This window comes from Penaeus chinensis, chromosome 32, assembly GCF_019202785.1.
Source record: "Penaeus chinensis breed Huanghai No. 1 chromosome 32, ASM1920278v2, whole genome shotgun sequence".
NCBI lineage: Eukaryota > Metazoa > Arthropoda > Malacostraca > Decapoda > Penaeidae > Penaeus > Penaeus chinensis.
In genome coordinates this window covers 29,102,934-29,119,565 of record NC_061850.1, presented here as the reverse complement: position 1 = coordinate 29,119,565, position 16,632 = coordinate 29,102,934, and the positions used below count along the sequence as shown (strand labels likewise).

The 16,632-nt window shown below is 31.6% G+C and overlaps 2 pseudogenes; both read left to right on the top strand.

The window, feature by feature from the left end:
- The first annotated feature begins 3,074 nt into the window (after positions 1–3,074).
- On the top strand, positions 3,075–3,223 carry LOC125042807 (annotated as a pseudogene).
- Positions 3,224–8,358: 5,135 nt separating this feature from the next.
- On the top strand, positions 8,359–8,505 carry LOC125042803 (annotated as a pseudogene).
- Positions 8,506–16,632: the final 8,127 nt, after the last annotated feature.

Genomic DNA, 16,632 nt, shown 5'->3' with positions numbered 1-16,632 from the left:
TTATTTTCTATTTATTTCGCATTATTATTTTTCTTTCCTATTTCGAATTTTTATCGCATTTTTAACGCATTTTCTACTTTCGATTTTTCTTATTTTCTATTGTCGCTCTTCTTTCTTTTTCTTGCTTCGCTTCCCTTCGGTACCTGTTGGAAGCACCTGTTACCTGTTTGTTACCTACATATATGGAATCTACATATTACACACATATTTACAGACATATTGGTATACGTATACTTGAAAGTTCAGAGAATTGCATAGAGACATAGTTATATACACACATATATATTTACACAATTAATTTAAGTCACAGATAAATATTTATGTAAAATTACATTTACCAGGATTGAATATGGTCATTTAAAATAGGGCCACCAGTGAGAAGTTCCTTGCCCATGGGAACAGCGCGCCGGCCGGGGATCGAACTCGAGAACCTGGATCTGACGACGAATCGAGGTCTGATGCTCTAACCACTCGGTCACCGCGTCCTCAATAGATACTGTTGCACAAATCCTTAAATGTTGCCAAGACCCTCCCCGCAGGCACTTCCTTCTTCTTCCTCTTAATTGCGTGTACGTGTGAGTGCATAGGTGTGTGCATGTGCGTGTATGTGCAAGGGTATGTGCGTTTGCGCAAGAGAATGTATGTGTATGTGTATTAGTTATAGCGATAGTAATACTAATAATTATAACGATGATAATAATAGTGATAAAAATAATAATAATAACAATAATAAAATTAATAATAATAATAGTGATAATGATGCTGATGATAATATTGGTAATAATAATAATGATAATAATAATATTATTATTATTAAAAATAATATCAAATTTCTATTTTCAACATATTTCGATAATAATAGTAATAAAAACAGTGATAATGAGAATAATAATTATGATAATAACACTAATGACATTTCAAATAGTGATGATATTAATAATAATTACCATTATAACAGTAATGATAATAATGATAATAATAATAATAATAATAATAGTAATAATAATGGTGATAATTATAAGAATGAGAACAACTAATAATAACAACGTTAATGATGGTGATAATAATAATAATAATAATAATAATAATAATAATAATAATAATAATAATGATATTACCAATGATAATAACAAAAATAATTACGGTAATAATATTGATAATGATAATCATTATAATAATGCTAATAATAATAACGATAAAAATAGTAATGATAATAATAGTAGATAATAATACTAATAAAGATGATGATAACGACAATAATAATAATAATATTTCTAATAATAGTAACAATAAAAATATTATAATGATAGTAATGATAGTGATAATAATGATATCAATAGTGATACTGATAATGGAATTCGTAATGATGGTAATAATAATATTAATAATCCTTAATTATAACAACAATAACAACAATAACGATCATAATAGTAATAATATTTCTAATGATAATGATGGTTAAATAGTATCAGTATCATTATTATTACCAAGAGTAACAATAATGATGATGATGGTATGATGATAATAGTAATAATGACATAACAACAATCCCTCTCTATTGACCCGGGCTTGGGACTGGCACTGACTCGGGCTGGCAATATTATTACCGTAGTATTCCCAGTGAGTGGCTAGATTATTTTCTTTTTTGTCATTATTGCAGTTGTTATTATCATTATTTATCTTCTCCCTCTCCTACCCTATTCCCTTATCATTATTACATATTTATTATTATTTCGACTTTGCCTTATTCTTTCTCGCAAATTTTCTTATCGCATGGTTTCGCTTTTTCTCTTTTCGCTTTATTTTCTGTTTTGTTAACGCATGTTTATTATTTACTCTTTTCGCAGTTCATTTGTTTTGAATTTTTATCGCACTTTGGACGCATTTTCTTTGTTATTTTCTCTTTAGCACTTCGGTTTATTTCGCACGATTATTTTTCTTTATTTATTTTCTGTTTCGAACATTTATTGCACATTTTAGGCATTTCATTTATTCTTATTTTATTTATATGTCGCACACTTATTTGTATTTTCTTTTTCTATTTCGAATATTTTTCACACTATTGACGCATTTTCTATTTTCTATCCATCACATCGATTTATTTCGCACACTTATTTTTATATTATTTCTCTATTTCGACTTTGATCGCACTTTTAACGCATTTTCTACTTTCGCTTTTTCTTATTTTCTATTTATTTCGCATTATTATTTTTCTTTCCTATTTCGAATTTTTATCGCATTTTTAACGCATTTTCTACTTTCGATTTTTCTTATTTTCTATTGTCGCTCTTCTTTCTTTTTCTTGCTTCGCTTCCCTTCGGTACCTGTTGGAAGCACCTGTTACCTGTTTGTTACCTACATATATGGAATCTACATATTACACACATATTTACAGACATATTGGTATACGTATACTTGAAAGTTCAGAGAATTGCATAGAAACATAGTTATATACACACATATATATTTACACAATTAATTTAAGTCACAGATAAATATTTATGTAAAATTACATTTACCAGGATTGAATATGGTCATTTAAAATAGGGCCACCAGTGAGAAGTTCCTTGCCCAAGGGAACAGCGCGCCGGCCGGGGATCGAACTCGAGAACCTGGATCTGACGACGAATCGAGGTCTGATGCTCTAACCACTCGGTCACCGCGTCCTCAATATGTACTGTTGCACAAATCCTTAAATGTTGCCAAGACCCTCCCCGCAGGCACTTCCTTCTTCTTCCTCTTAATTGCGTGTACGTGTGAGTGCATAGGTGTGTGCATGTGCGTGTATGTGCAAGGGTATGTGTGTTTGCGCAAGAGAATGTATGTATATGTGTGTGTGTGTGTGTGTGTGCGTGTATATATATGCTTGTATATCTACATGTTTTCCAATCACTGATTTGAAAAACAAAAAAATATATGATCAAACGGCTTACGTAGTTTAAAAAGATATTGCTACTACCAGTCTTATTGGTTATTTACATTCTACCAATCACACTCTGTGTAACAAAAATCTATTGCTTTCGCCTCATTCCTAAAAATACTGTTTACGCTATGTTTACGTGGAAGAGGATGCCAGATTTACAAAAATACATCCGTGATCACAAAGGCGGTTCTCCCAGGGCGAGGTTCACCTGGGGGCGCTGACCCCTGCGAATAACCCAGGTGTGATAAACTCGAGTGCGCAAGTTTTGTTAGCGGGGGACAGCGTTCGCGCTATCCCCCTACTCAGGGATATTTTTCAGGACTGCCACGGTGGTCCAGTGGTTAGAGCACTGGCCTCCGACTCTCATGGTCCCGAGTTCAATTCCCCGGCGCGCCTGTCGTAAAATGCCTGCGGTCCGACTATTAGTTCCAGCCCAATCTCACGGTGAGAAAAACGACATTTCGTCTTGAGAAATCAAGCACAGGTGTCGTAGGGAAGTCGCCGCCGTGGCACAGGTGTTAGCGCGCTGAACCGCAGTTGATGAGGAAGGACATCCAATCAGGCAAGGATGGCACTGCCAAACAACCTCTCAATAGTCAATAAGAGAGGCCTATGTCATGTAGTGGAGTAAATGTCAGTTGAAAAAAAGAGAAAATAAAGTATGTTTATATATATATATATATATATATATATATATATATATATATATATATATATATATATTTATATAAACATACATACATGCATACACACACACACACACACACACACACACACACACACACATATATATATATATATATATATATATATATATATATATATATATATATATTTGTATGCATGTGTGAGTGGGTGTGTACGCATATTGAAATGCCTATATATGTGTGTGTGTATAACAACAACAACAATAATAATAATAATAATAATCAATATTCTTCTTCTTTTTCTTTTTATATTTATTATGAAAAATAGATGATTAAAGAAATAATTGTATAGCGGTAAAAATAATGAAAATAATGATAACAGTAATGAAAATGATGATAATAAAATTAATAATAATAGAAATGATAATTATTATGATAATGATAATAATAACAATAATAGTGATAGTTAACAAAATGAAAAGGATAATAATTATGATATTATAATAAAAATATGAGAATAATAATTACAATGATAATAATACTAATAATGATAATATATAATAATCGTAGTGATAATAATAATACAAATAATGATAATAAATATCACAATAATATGAGATAATATTGATAATGATAATAATCATCATCATAATAATAATGAACAATAATGGTAATAATAATGATAACTATAATAGTAATGATAATGATAAAAAAATAATAAGAATAATCATAATAGTACTAATACTAATAATAATGGTAATATTAATAATTATATTAATAATAGAATAGTAATAATGATAATGATGATAATAAAAATGATAATAACAGTAATGATAATGCTAACATTAATGATTATAATGATAATAATGATGATGATAAAGATAATGATAAAAATAATGATAACAATAATAATAAGATTATGATAAAGATGATAATAAAACAACGATAATAGTAATGATAGTAATTATTATGATGATGATAATAATAATAATAATAATAATAATAATAATAATAGTAATGACAGTGATAGTTATAATGATAATGATAGGAAAAGTAATAACATCATTATCATTGATAAGAGTAACAATAATGATGATGATTGTGATGATTGTTATAATAAAAATAATGATAATATTGATAATAATAACCGCAAAGTCAATGATAGCAATAATAATGATAATAATAATAATTATAATAGCAATAGTAATAATAATGATGAAAATAATAATAAATAAAGATAATACACGTGATAATGATGATAATGAAGATAATAATGATAATAATAACAATAATAACGAAAAGGATTGCAATAACAAAATTGATAATAATAATAATAACAATGATGACGATAATTATGATAATCACAATTTTGTTAATGATAATGATATTAGTCATAATCGCAATATTGGTAATGATAATAATGATAATAGTAAGGATTAAAGAAAAAAGAATGATTATCATCATAATCATAATAATAATGATAATAATAAAAATAATGATAATGATAATGATAATGATAATAAGAATAAGAATAAATATAAAGATAATAATAATGGTGATGATGATAATGATAATACCACTAATAAAAATAACAATAAGTTTTAACATGATTTTTGGTAGCGGGGGACAGCGTTCGCGCTATCCCCCTACTCAGAGATATTTTTCAAGGCTGCCACGATGGTCCAGTGGTTAGAGCACTGGCCTCCGACTCTCATGGTCCCGAGTTCAATTCCCCGCCGCGGCGGTCGGAAAATGCCTGCACTCCGACTATGAGTTCCAGCCCGATCTCACTGTGAGAAAAACGACATATCGTCTTGAGACATCAAGCGCAGGTGTCGTAGGGAAGTCGCCGCCGTGGCATAGGTGTTAGTGCGCCGAACCGCAGTTGGTGAGGAAGGACATCCAATCAGGCAAGGATGGCACTGCCAAACAACCTCTCAATAGTCAATGAGAGAGGCCTATGTCATGTAGTGGAGTAAATGTTAGTTGAAAAAAAAGAGAAAATAAAGTATGTTTATATATATATATATATATATATATATATATATATATATATATATATATATATATATTTATATATACATATACATACATACACACACACACACACACACACACACATATATATATATATATATATATATATATATATATATATATATATATATATATATATTTGTATGCATGTGTGAGTGGGTGTGTACGCATATTGAAATGCCTATATATGTGTGTGTATAACAACAACAATAATAATAATAATAATAATAATAATCAATATTATTCTCCTTCTTTTTCTTATTATTATTAGGAAAAATAGATGATTAAATTAATAATGATATACGGTAAATAATAAAAATAATGATAACAATAATGAAAATGATGACAATGAAATTAATAATAAGAGAAACGATAACCATAATGATAATGATGAAAATAACAATAATATTGATAGGTAGCAAAATAAAAAGGATAATAATTATGATATTATAATAAAAATATGAAAATAATGATTACAATGATAATAATACTAATAATGATAATATATTATAATCGTAGTGATAAAAATAATAAAAATAATGATAATAAATATCACAATAATATGAGATAACAATGATAATGATGATAATTATCATGATAATGATAGTAATTGATAACAATAGTAATACCAATAATATTAATTATATCAATGATAATGATACTAATAAAGACGGCAATAATAATTACATTAAGAAAATAATACCTCAATATTAATGGTGATAATCATAACAAAAATACAATGATGATTATAATAATGATAATAACAATAAGAATATCATAATGATAACAATTAAAATATTGATAATATTAGTGATAATGACAATGACAATTACAATGATAATGGTAATAATTATAATTAGAGTTGTGATAATAGTAATGATAATCATAACAATAAAATCATAATAATGATTATGGTAATGATAACTATTATCAAAATAGAAAAATAATAATAATGTAGAAAGTAATAACAATGATATAATGATAATGATAATAATAGCGTTATTACTTAATGATAATGATTATTATAATAATAGTAGTAATGATAATGATAATAATGATGATAATAAAAACAATAATAACAATAATAATAGTAATAATAATAATAATGAAAATAATAATGATAATGATGATATAATAACAACAACAACAACAACAACAACAACAACAACAACAACAACAACAACAACAACAACAACAATAATAATAATAATGTTAATAATAATAATGAAAATATTTAAAATAAAAACAATAATTATAATAACAATGATGATAATAATGATAAAGATTACATTTAAAAAATTGGTAATAATAAGAATAGTAATGATAATAATCATAATGATGATAATGACGATAATAATGAAAAGGGCAGTGGTATTATTCATAATCATAATACTGGTAATGATAGTAATATTAATTATAAAAATAAATATAATAATTATTATAATATTAACAATAATGATCATAATAGTAATAATGATAGTAATAATTATCATAATAATAACAGTAATAATAATGATAGCAATAATAGCAATAGCAATTATGTTGATGATGATGATGATGATGATGATGATGATGATGATAATGATAATGAAAATGATTATATTGATAGTAATAATAATTATAATAATAATAACAACAAAGATAATAATAATGATAATGATAATAATGATTATGATAATAACACTGATGATAATCATTATTACCATTATTATCATCATTATTATTATCATTACTATTATTATTACTGTGATCATTATTATCATTATCATTATTATTATTATCAATCTGCAACTTCACTGTTTCCCTTTTTATTTATGATTCTCGTATCTATTGTTCTTCTATTTTGTCTCCCCCTCCTGCACTTCCGTATTTTTTCGCTCAGTCGCCTTCTTTCATATTGTTTCACTCGCGTCGTCTAAATATTTTGTATGTATATATCGTCGTCTATTTAGCACATTGTTTCCTTATTGCATATTTGTTATATTAACTAGCTCTCATATTTTCTTCTCCATTTTGTTCTTTTATACTTTTAATAATTTCTCTATTATTTTTTCGCCTTCCCTCCCTCGCCTGTACCTATATACCTGTACGTTAGAGACATAGGTATATACACACACATATATAAATATATATAAACACAATTAATTTAAGTCACAGAGAAATATTTATGTAAAATTACATTTACCAGGAATGAATATGGTCATTTAAAATAGGGCCACCAGTGAGAAGTTCCTTGCCCAAGGGAACAGCGCGCCGGCCGGGGATCGAACTCGAGAACCTGGATCTGACGACGAATCGAGGTCTGATGCTCTAACCACTCGGTCACCGCGTCATCAATAGATAATGTTGCACAAATCCTTAAATGTTGCCAAGACCCTCCCCGCAGGCACTTCCTTCTTCTTCCTCTTCATTGCGTGTACGGGTGAGTGCATAGGTGTGTGCATGTGCGTGTATGTGCAAGGGTATGTGCGTTTGCGCAAGAGAATGTATGTGTATGTGTGTGTATGTGTGTGTGTGCGTGCGTGTATACATATGCTTGTATATCTACATGTTTTCTAATCACTGATTTGAAAGAAAAAAAAAAAAAAAAAAATTATCAAACGGCTTACGTAGTTTAAAAAATATTGCTACTACCAGCCTTTTTGGTTATTTACATTCTGCCAATCACACCCTGTATAACAAAAATCTATTGCTTTCGCCTCATTCCTAAAAATGCTATTTTCGCAAAGTTTACGTGAAAGAGATTGCCAGATGTACAAAAATACGTCCGTGGTCACGAAGGCGGTTCTCCCAGGGCAAGGTTCACCTGGTGGCGCTGACCCCTGCGAATAACCCAGGTGTGATGAACTCGAGTGCGCCAGTTTTGTTAGCGGGGGACAGCGTTCGCGCTATCCCCCTACTCAGAGATATTTTTCAGGACTGCCACGGTGGTCCAGTGGTTAGAACACTGGCCTCCGACTCTCATGGTCCCGAGTTCAATTCCCCGCCGCGCCTGTCGTAAAATGCCTGCGGTCCGACTATTAGTTCCAGCCCAATCTCACGGTGAGAAAAACGACATATCGTCTTGAGAAATCAAGCGCAGGTGTCGTAGGGAAGTCGCCGCCGTGGCATAGGTGTTAGTGCGCCGAACCGCAGTTGGTGAGGAAGGACATCCAATCAGGCAAGGATGGCACTGCCAAACAACCTCTCAATAGTCAGTGAGAGAGGCCTATGTCATGTAGTGGAGTAAATGTCAGTTGAAAAAAGAGAAAATAAAGTATGTTTATATATATACATATATTTTTATATAAACATCCACACAAACATACATACATACATACATATATATATATATATATATATATATATATATATATATATATGCATGTGTGAGTGTGTGTACGCATATTTAAATGCCTATATATGAGTGTGTGTATAACAACAACAACAATAATAATAATAATAATAATAATGATAATAATAATCAATATTCTTCTCCTTCTTCTTTTTCTTCTTATTATTATTATGAAAAATAGATGATTAAATAAATAATGATATAGCGGTAAAAATAATAAAAATAATGATAACAATAATGAAAATGATGATAATAAAATTAATAATAAGAGAAATGATAACCATTATGATAATGATGATAATAACAATAATAAAGATAGTTAACAAAATGAATAGGATAATAATTATGATATTATAATAAAAATATGAAAATAATAATTACAATGGTAATGATACTAATAAAGATAATATATAATAATCGTAGTGATAAAAATAATACAAACAATGATAATGAATATCACAATAATATGAGATAACAATGATAATGATGATAATCATCATGATAATGATAGTAATTGATAACAATAGTAATAACAATGATATTAATTATGTCAATGATAATGATAATAATAATGACGGTAATAATAATTACATTAAGAAAATAATACTTCAATATTAATGGTGATAATCATAACAAAAATACAATGATGATTATAATAATAATGATAATAACAATAGGAATATCATAATGATAATAATTAAAATCATGATAATATTAGTGATCATGACAATAAGAATTACAATGATAATGATACTTATAATTAGAGTTATGATAATAGTGATGATAATCATAACAATAAAAATCATAATAATGATTATGGTAATAATAACTATTATCAAAATAAAATAAAAAATAATGTAGAAAGTAATAACAATGATATAATGATAATGATGATAATAGCGTTATTACTTAATGATAGTGATTATTATAATAATAGTAGTGATGATAATGATAATAATAATGATAATGGCAATAAAGATAAGATAAATAATTATCAAAAGGGTAATAATAATAATAATGATAATCAAAATAAGGATAATTAATGATTTATGTAGTAATAACAATGATAAAAATAATAATGATAATATTTGAAATGTTAGTTATAACGATAATGATAATAACAATGATAATGATAATAATAATGATAATAGTAATAATAATGATAATAATAATGATAATAATGATGATAATAATAACAATAATAATAATAATAGTAATAATAATAATGAAAATGATAATGATAATGATGATATAATAACAACAACAACAACAACAACAACAACAACAACAACAACAATAATAATAATAATAATAATAATAATAATGATAATGATAATGATAATGATAATGATAATGATAATGATAATGATAATGATAATGATAATAATGTTAATAATAATAATGAAAATAATTATAATAAAAACAATAATTATAATAATAATGATAAAGATTACATTAACAAAATTGGTAATAATAAGAATGATAATGATAATAATCATAATGATGATAATGACGATAATAATGAAAAGGGCAGTGGTATTATTCATAATCATAATACTGGTAATGATAATAATATGAATTATAAAAGTAAAAATAATAATGATTATAATACTAATAATAATGATCATAATAGTAATAATGATACTGATAATGAATATAATAATAACAGTAATAATAATGATAGCAATAATAGCAATAGCAATGATGATGATGGTGATGATAATGATAATGAAAATGATCATATTTATAGTAATAATAATGATAATGATAATAATGATTATGATAATGACACTAATGATAATCATTACTACCAGTTTTATCATCATTATTATTATCATTACTATTATTATTACTGTTATCATTATTATAATTATTATCATTATCAGCACTATTATTATCAATCTGCAACTTCACTGTTTCCCTTTTTATTTATGATTCTCGTATCTATTGTTCTTCTATTTTGTCTCCCCCTCCTGCACTTCCATATTTTTTCGCTCAGTCGCCTTCTTTCATATTGTTTCACTCTCGTCGTCTAAATATTTTGTATGTCTATTTAGCACATTGTTTCCTTATTGCATATTTGTTATATTAACTAGCTCTCATATTTTCTTCTCCAATTTGTACTTTTATACTTTTAATAATTTCTCTATTATTTTTTCGCCTTCCCTTCCTCGCCTTTTCCCCGGCAGATACTTTTATGACCGGATGCCCTTCCTGACGTCATCCCTCTCTACTGACCCGGGCCTGGGACCGGTACTGACTCGGGCTGGCTTGCCCTCCCAGTGGCTAGATTATTTTTGTTTTTTTTGTTGCAGTTGTTATTAGCATCATCATTTATCTTCTCCTTGCTATTATCACTTTTATTATTATTTCGACTTCGCCTTTTATTCTTTCTCGCAAGTTTTCTATTCTTATCGCATGGTTTCGCTTTTTCTCTCTTCGCCTCGCGTCATGCCTCTCCGCTGCTCTCTGTTCTCCGCAGTGGCCGCTCCGCCCCTGCGTGATGCCAACCGCACGCTAGCGAAGTGGCTGGTCGCCGCCTGCCGTCAAAACCGAATCACCAGGCCCCGAAGTAGCTCCCTTGTCAGCTGGTCCGACACCGCTGCTGCCCTGCAATGTCCGTGGTGTTTAACCCGCATCTGGAGCCCGAACAGCTACTGCCGCCCCACAGCGCCAGAACCTTCGGTCCTTCCTCACCAACGGGTGTAGATTAACGTCATACCTAGGACGAATATGGCAGGTGCACACACACACACACACACACACACACACACACACACACACACACACACACATACATACATATATATATATATATATATATATATATATATATATATATATATACACACACACACATATATATGCATACATATATATTCATATATATATACATATATACATATATATATATATATATATATATATTCATATATATACATAGATATATAATGTATATACACACACATTATATATATATATATATATACACACACACACACACACATATATATATATATATATATATATATATATATATTATATATAATATATATATATACATAAATAATAAATAAAATTTTATATATATACATATATATAATATACAGAATATGTATATATATATATATATATATATATATATATATATATATATATATATTATATATATATATTATATAATATATATATATATATATATATATATATATATATATATATATATATATATATTCCTGACGCCATCCCTCTCTATTTTCCCGGGCTTGGGACCGGCACTGGCCCGGGCTGGCTTGCCCTCGCAGTGGCTAGATTGCTGTTTCGTTAATAATATTTACTCTTTTCGCATTTTTTTCTGTTTCGAATTTATATCGCACGTTTGAGGCATTTTCTTAATTTTTCTTAATCTGTTTCTATCTGTTTGGCACTCTTATTATTTTATATTTCTATTTGTAACTTTTATCGTACTTTTGACGCATTACTTACTTTCACTTTTTATTATTATATATTTATTTCGCACGCATTTTCTATTTCGAATTGTTCTCGCACTTTCTTTTATCGCATTTATCTAATTTCGCTTTTTCTTATTATTTATTTATTTATTTCGGTTTATTTCGCACGCTAATTATTCTTTTCTATTTCTATTTCGAACGTTTTATCGCACTTTTGACGCCCTTTTCTACTTTCGATTTTTCTTATTTTTCTATTTTTCTGTTTTCGATTTGTTGCATTGTTTCTCATTTCCTTTTTCTATCCCGACTCTAATCACTTTTTTAACGCATTTCCAATTTCGCTTTTTCTTATTTGTCCGTGGTTTCCTTGCTTTGATCTTATTAGCAGTAACCTTTGGTCTTTTATTTTGGTATCCTCTGGGATGTAGATTATCTCGGGCTTATTAAAACAAAACAGTATTTTCATAAATTATTTTGCTCACACTGTACATCACAAATACACTGAATAGTATACGGGAGTTATCAGGAGTGCCGTCAGTGAAGAGTTGGAGGACGAACTATCCAAGCCAAAACTGTCATACACCTGGGGTGAAATAGCCCAAGCACAAGATAGCCACTGGTAGAGCGGGCTGCAGCTGTCAGCCACTCAGCACAAATAGAAGGGGCAACAGATATCAGCTACTCGGCCACAAATAGAGGGGCTGCAGATATCAGCAACTCGGCATAAATAGAGGAAGTGTTCAGGTGTGGAGCTCGGAGTAGAGTGGCAAACCATAGAATGGCAACCACCGACGATGGTTGACATGAGGCTTTGGTGGGGTCGAAACTGCCATCCGAACGTGGAGGCGAACCAAAGGGACACTTACACCTCACACACACACACACCAAATACGCACAACACATACGTACAATTATGCACAAACTAAATAGTGAAACCATCACTAAAACACAAACCCTTTACAAAGCTCCCCAATTCAACTTAAATTGCAAGATTTTAGTTAAAAGTAAGCTAGTTACGTAACAAAGAAGAACAAAATTTACACAGAACATCGGCTGAATATGTCAGCTCCAACATTTTCTCGCCCTTTTATATATTCTATTGTGAATGAATGTGACTGAAGGGCGAGGGACCAGCGCATAAGCCGTCCGTTGCTGTTTTTCATGTTCTTAATATACTTTAGTGGCTGTTGATCTGTTTGCAAAATAAATTCGCGTCCGTACAAGTAGCACCAGAATTTATTGATTGCCCAAACAATCGCCAAACCTTCTCGTTCAATGACAGCGTAACGAGTCTCCCGATTTTTAAGTTTTCTACTTGCATAAGCGATGGGCATGAGGACACCATCGACACTTTGCAGCAAGACTGCCCCGAGGCCAGTGTCACTCGCGTCGGTGCGGAGATAAAACGTCTTGCTGTAGTCGGGCAAAGTCAAAATAGGAGCATTTATCAAAAGATCTTTTAACTCATTAATTCTGTCGACGAGGCTAGGGGCCAGATTCAATTTATTCGGACTGAATTTCCTTAACAGAGTATTTAGAGGATACGCGAGATCTGCCAGGTTCGGAATGAACTTACAGTAGAACGAGAGAGTTCCGAGAAAGCTGCGTGACTGCTTCTTCGTCTCCGGTAATGGCATGTTCTTAATAGCCCCGACTTTATCGGGAAGAGTACTTAGGCCCTTATTACCAAGATTAAGTCCCAGATACTTAATGCTAGGATAAGCAAAATAGCATTTACTTGGCCCGGCGGTTAACCCGTGCTCGCCCAAACGCTCCAAAACTTTCCTCAAATGCTTAAGATGATCAGAAAATGTCCGACTATTTATAATTAGATTATCAAAATAGCAGTCAACATTGCTTAGACCGGCAGTTACCTTACGCATCAATCTAATGAAAGTAGCGCACGCCGTGCGTAAACCGAATGGTAATTTTGTAAACCGCATAAGGCCATACTTCTGTGTTGCAAACGCTGTGTACTGCTTTGCCTTATCGCTCAAAGGAATTTGCCAGTACCCTTTTTACATAGATCAATTTCCGGAAAGAAAGAATCTCCTACGTAATTACCCAACGCTTCTTCCATGGTCGGCATAGGCTCTGCGTCAAAGAGGCTTACGTCATCTAGAGCTCTGAAGTCTACACAAAAGCGCCATGAATTGTCAGCTTTCTTTACTAGTACTACAGGTAAACAATAAGCAGATGTTGAAGGTTCAATTACTCTCAATTATCTCATCCTTTCCACTTCCTCGTCAAATGCGTTACGTAAATTATATGGAATAGGATAAGGCTTCGTATGAACTGGAATATCTGTAGTCAGATGAATATCATGGATTACTGTGCTGGTTACGCCTGGTTTATCGGAAAATTAGCTATTCGATGTTTTAGCTCTGAGGTTTGTTCATTTGAGAGTCCAGAGTTAAAGTTAAAATCGCATTCGCCAGGCTCATAGAATTCAGGTATATCACATACATCATTAGCAGTCTTATCTACGGATTCAGAAACTTCATCTACCACGCAAGCTTGGCACACCTGAGAGTGGGAAGCGTTTTCACGTCTTTCATATTTCTTCAGCATGTTGACATGATAAAGCTTTATTTTTCCTTTTATTTTTATTCCATACTCTTCTCCATTTTCATGCTTTCGTACAACAGAATAGGGGCCCCTCCACTGAATTGTTAGTTTATTATGTGAGGTTGGTAACAACACCAGTACTTCATCCCCTTCTTTTAATGTTCGAGCTCTAGCTTTCCTGTCAAAGTAGGTCGTGTACATTTTGCTACTCACGTCTGCATGAGTGGATGCTAATTGAGCCGATTGTTCTAATCTAGATCGCAGATCTAATACATATTGATTGGTATTTTTAACCTCTCTATCAATATCATCTTTAGTCCACAAATTATGTAAAATTGATAATGGGCCACGTACTTTACGGCCGTACAGCAACTCGAATGGACTAAATATAAGCGTATCGTGGGGAATCTCGCGATACGTAAGTAAGACGGATGGGATATAACGATCCCAGTCATGAGGTCGCTCGCTGCAGAGCTTTTTCAACATAGCTTTTAGTACTGCGTGAAACCGTTCGACAGTGCCATTACAACATGCATGATAAGGACTGGTGTATAATGCTTTAATAGAAAGCAGTCGGTTGATCTCTGCCATCAAATCAGACTTAAACTGAGTACCACGATCAGAAAGAATCTCTTTAGGTATGCCCACACGAGCGAAAATGGTTAGCAACGCTTCAGCAACAGTTACAGAATCTATGTTTCTCAGAGGAACTGCCTCGGGAAATCTGGTGACCATGTCAATCAAGGTCAGCATATACTTGTGGCCTCGGCTAGAGGGCGGGGAGATCGGCCCGACGATATCAATCGCCACTCGGGAAAACGGCTCGCTTATGACTGGCATCTGAACCATAGGCGCCTTTCTGATTTTGCCTTTAGGATCGTTTTCTGACAAGCATGACAAGAGCGACAGTAGCGTTTGATTTCTGCGCCTGCTCCTGGCCAAAAGAATTTATGGAAGATTTTTTTGCAGTCTTTCGATGAGAGAAATGACCCGCCAGTGGGGAATCGTGAGCCATAGACAAAATTATATGAATAAATCTACGGGGCACAACCAATTGTTTATCACCGACTTCGTGTTCGTGTTTACTCTTTACGCAAATTCGGTAAATCAACCCATTCACGCGTTCGAACTTTACCAAGCGACTTTTTACAGTAACAATGGCTTTATTTATTTCTTTAGAGCGAATGTGTTCTAAAGAAGGGAAGGAAGACTGAGCATCTATGAAATCTTGTTTCGAGACGTTCTCAAATTGGAAGTTAGGAACAATTAATTTGTCAGGATCGACATTTTCCTTCGCTTTGGCGGCCCGTGTCGCGACAGCATTAACTTCGCTCCTCTGAGGAGTTGGAGTTTCGGTTACTTCCATATTCGGTATGTTCACGCTCGACACCTTGACACCCGGCACCATTCCGATGAGTAGATCCGTGAACTTTATCGGGGCGACCACGACGTTAAACCATCCATTTAGGAATTTGCTCCTAATCAGACAACGTGCGGTGGGGAATTCGCGCCGCTCCCCCAGGTAGTCATACAGCGCAACCACCTTTCCTCGCTTGACCGAGGCGGGCACGCATTTTCTACTTTCGCTTTTTCTTATTTTCTACTTTTGCTTTTTCTTATTTTCTTGTGTCGCTCTTCTTTATTCTTCTTGCTTCGCTTCCCTTCGGTACC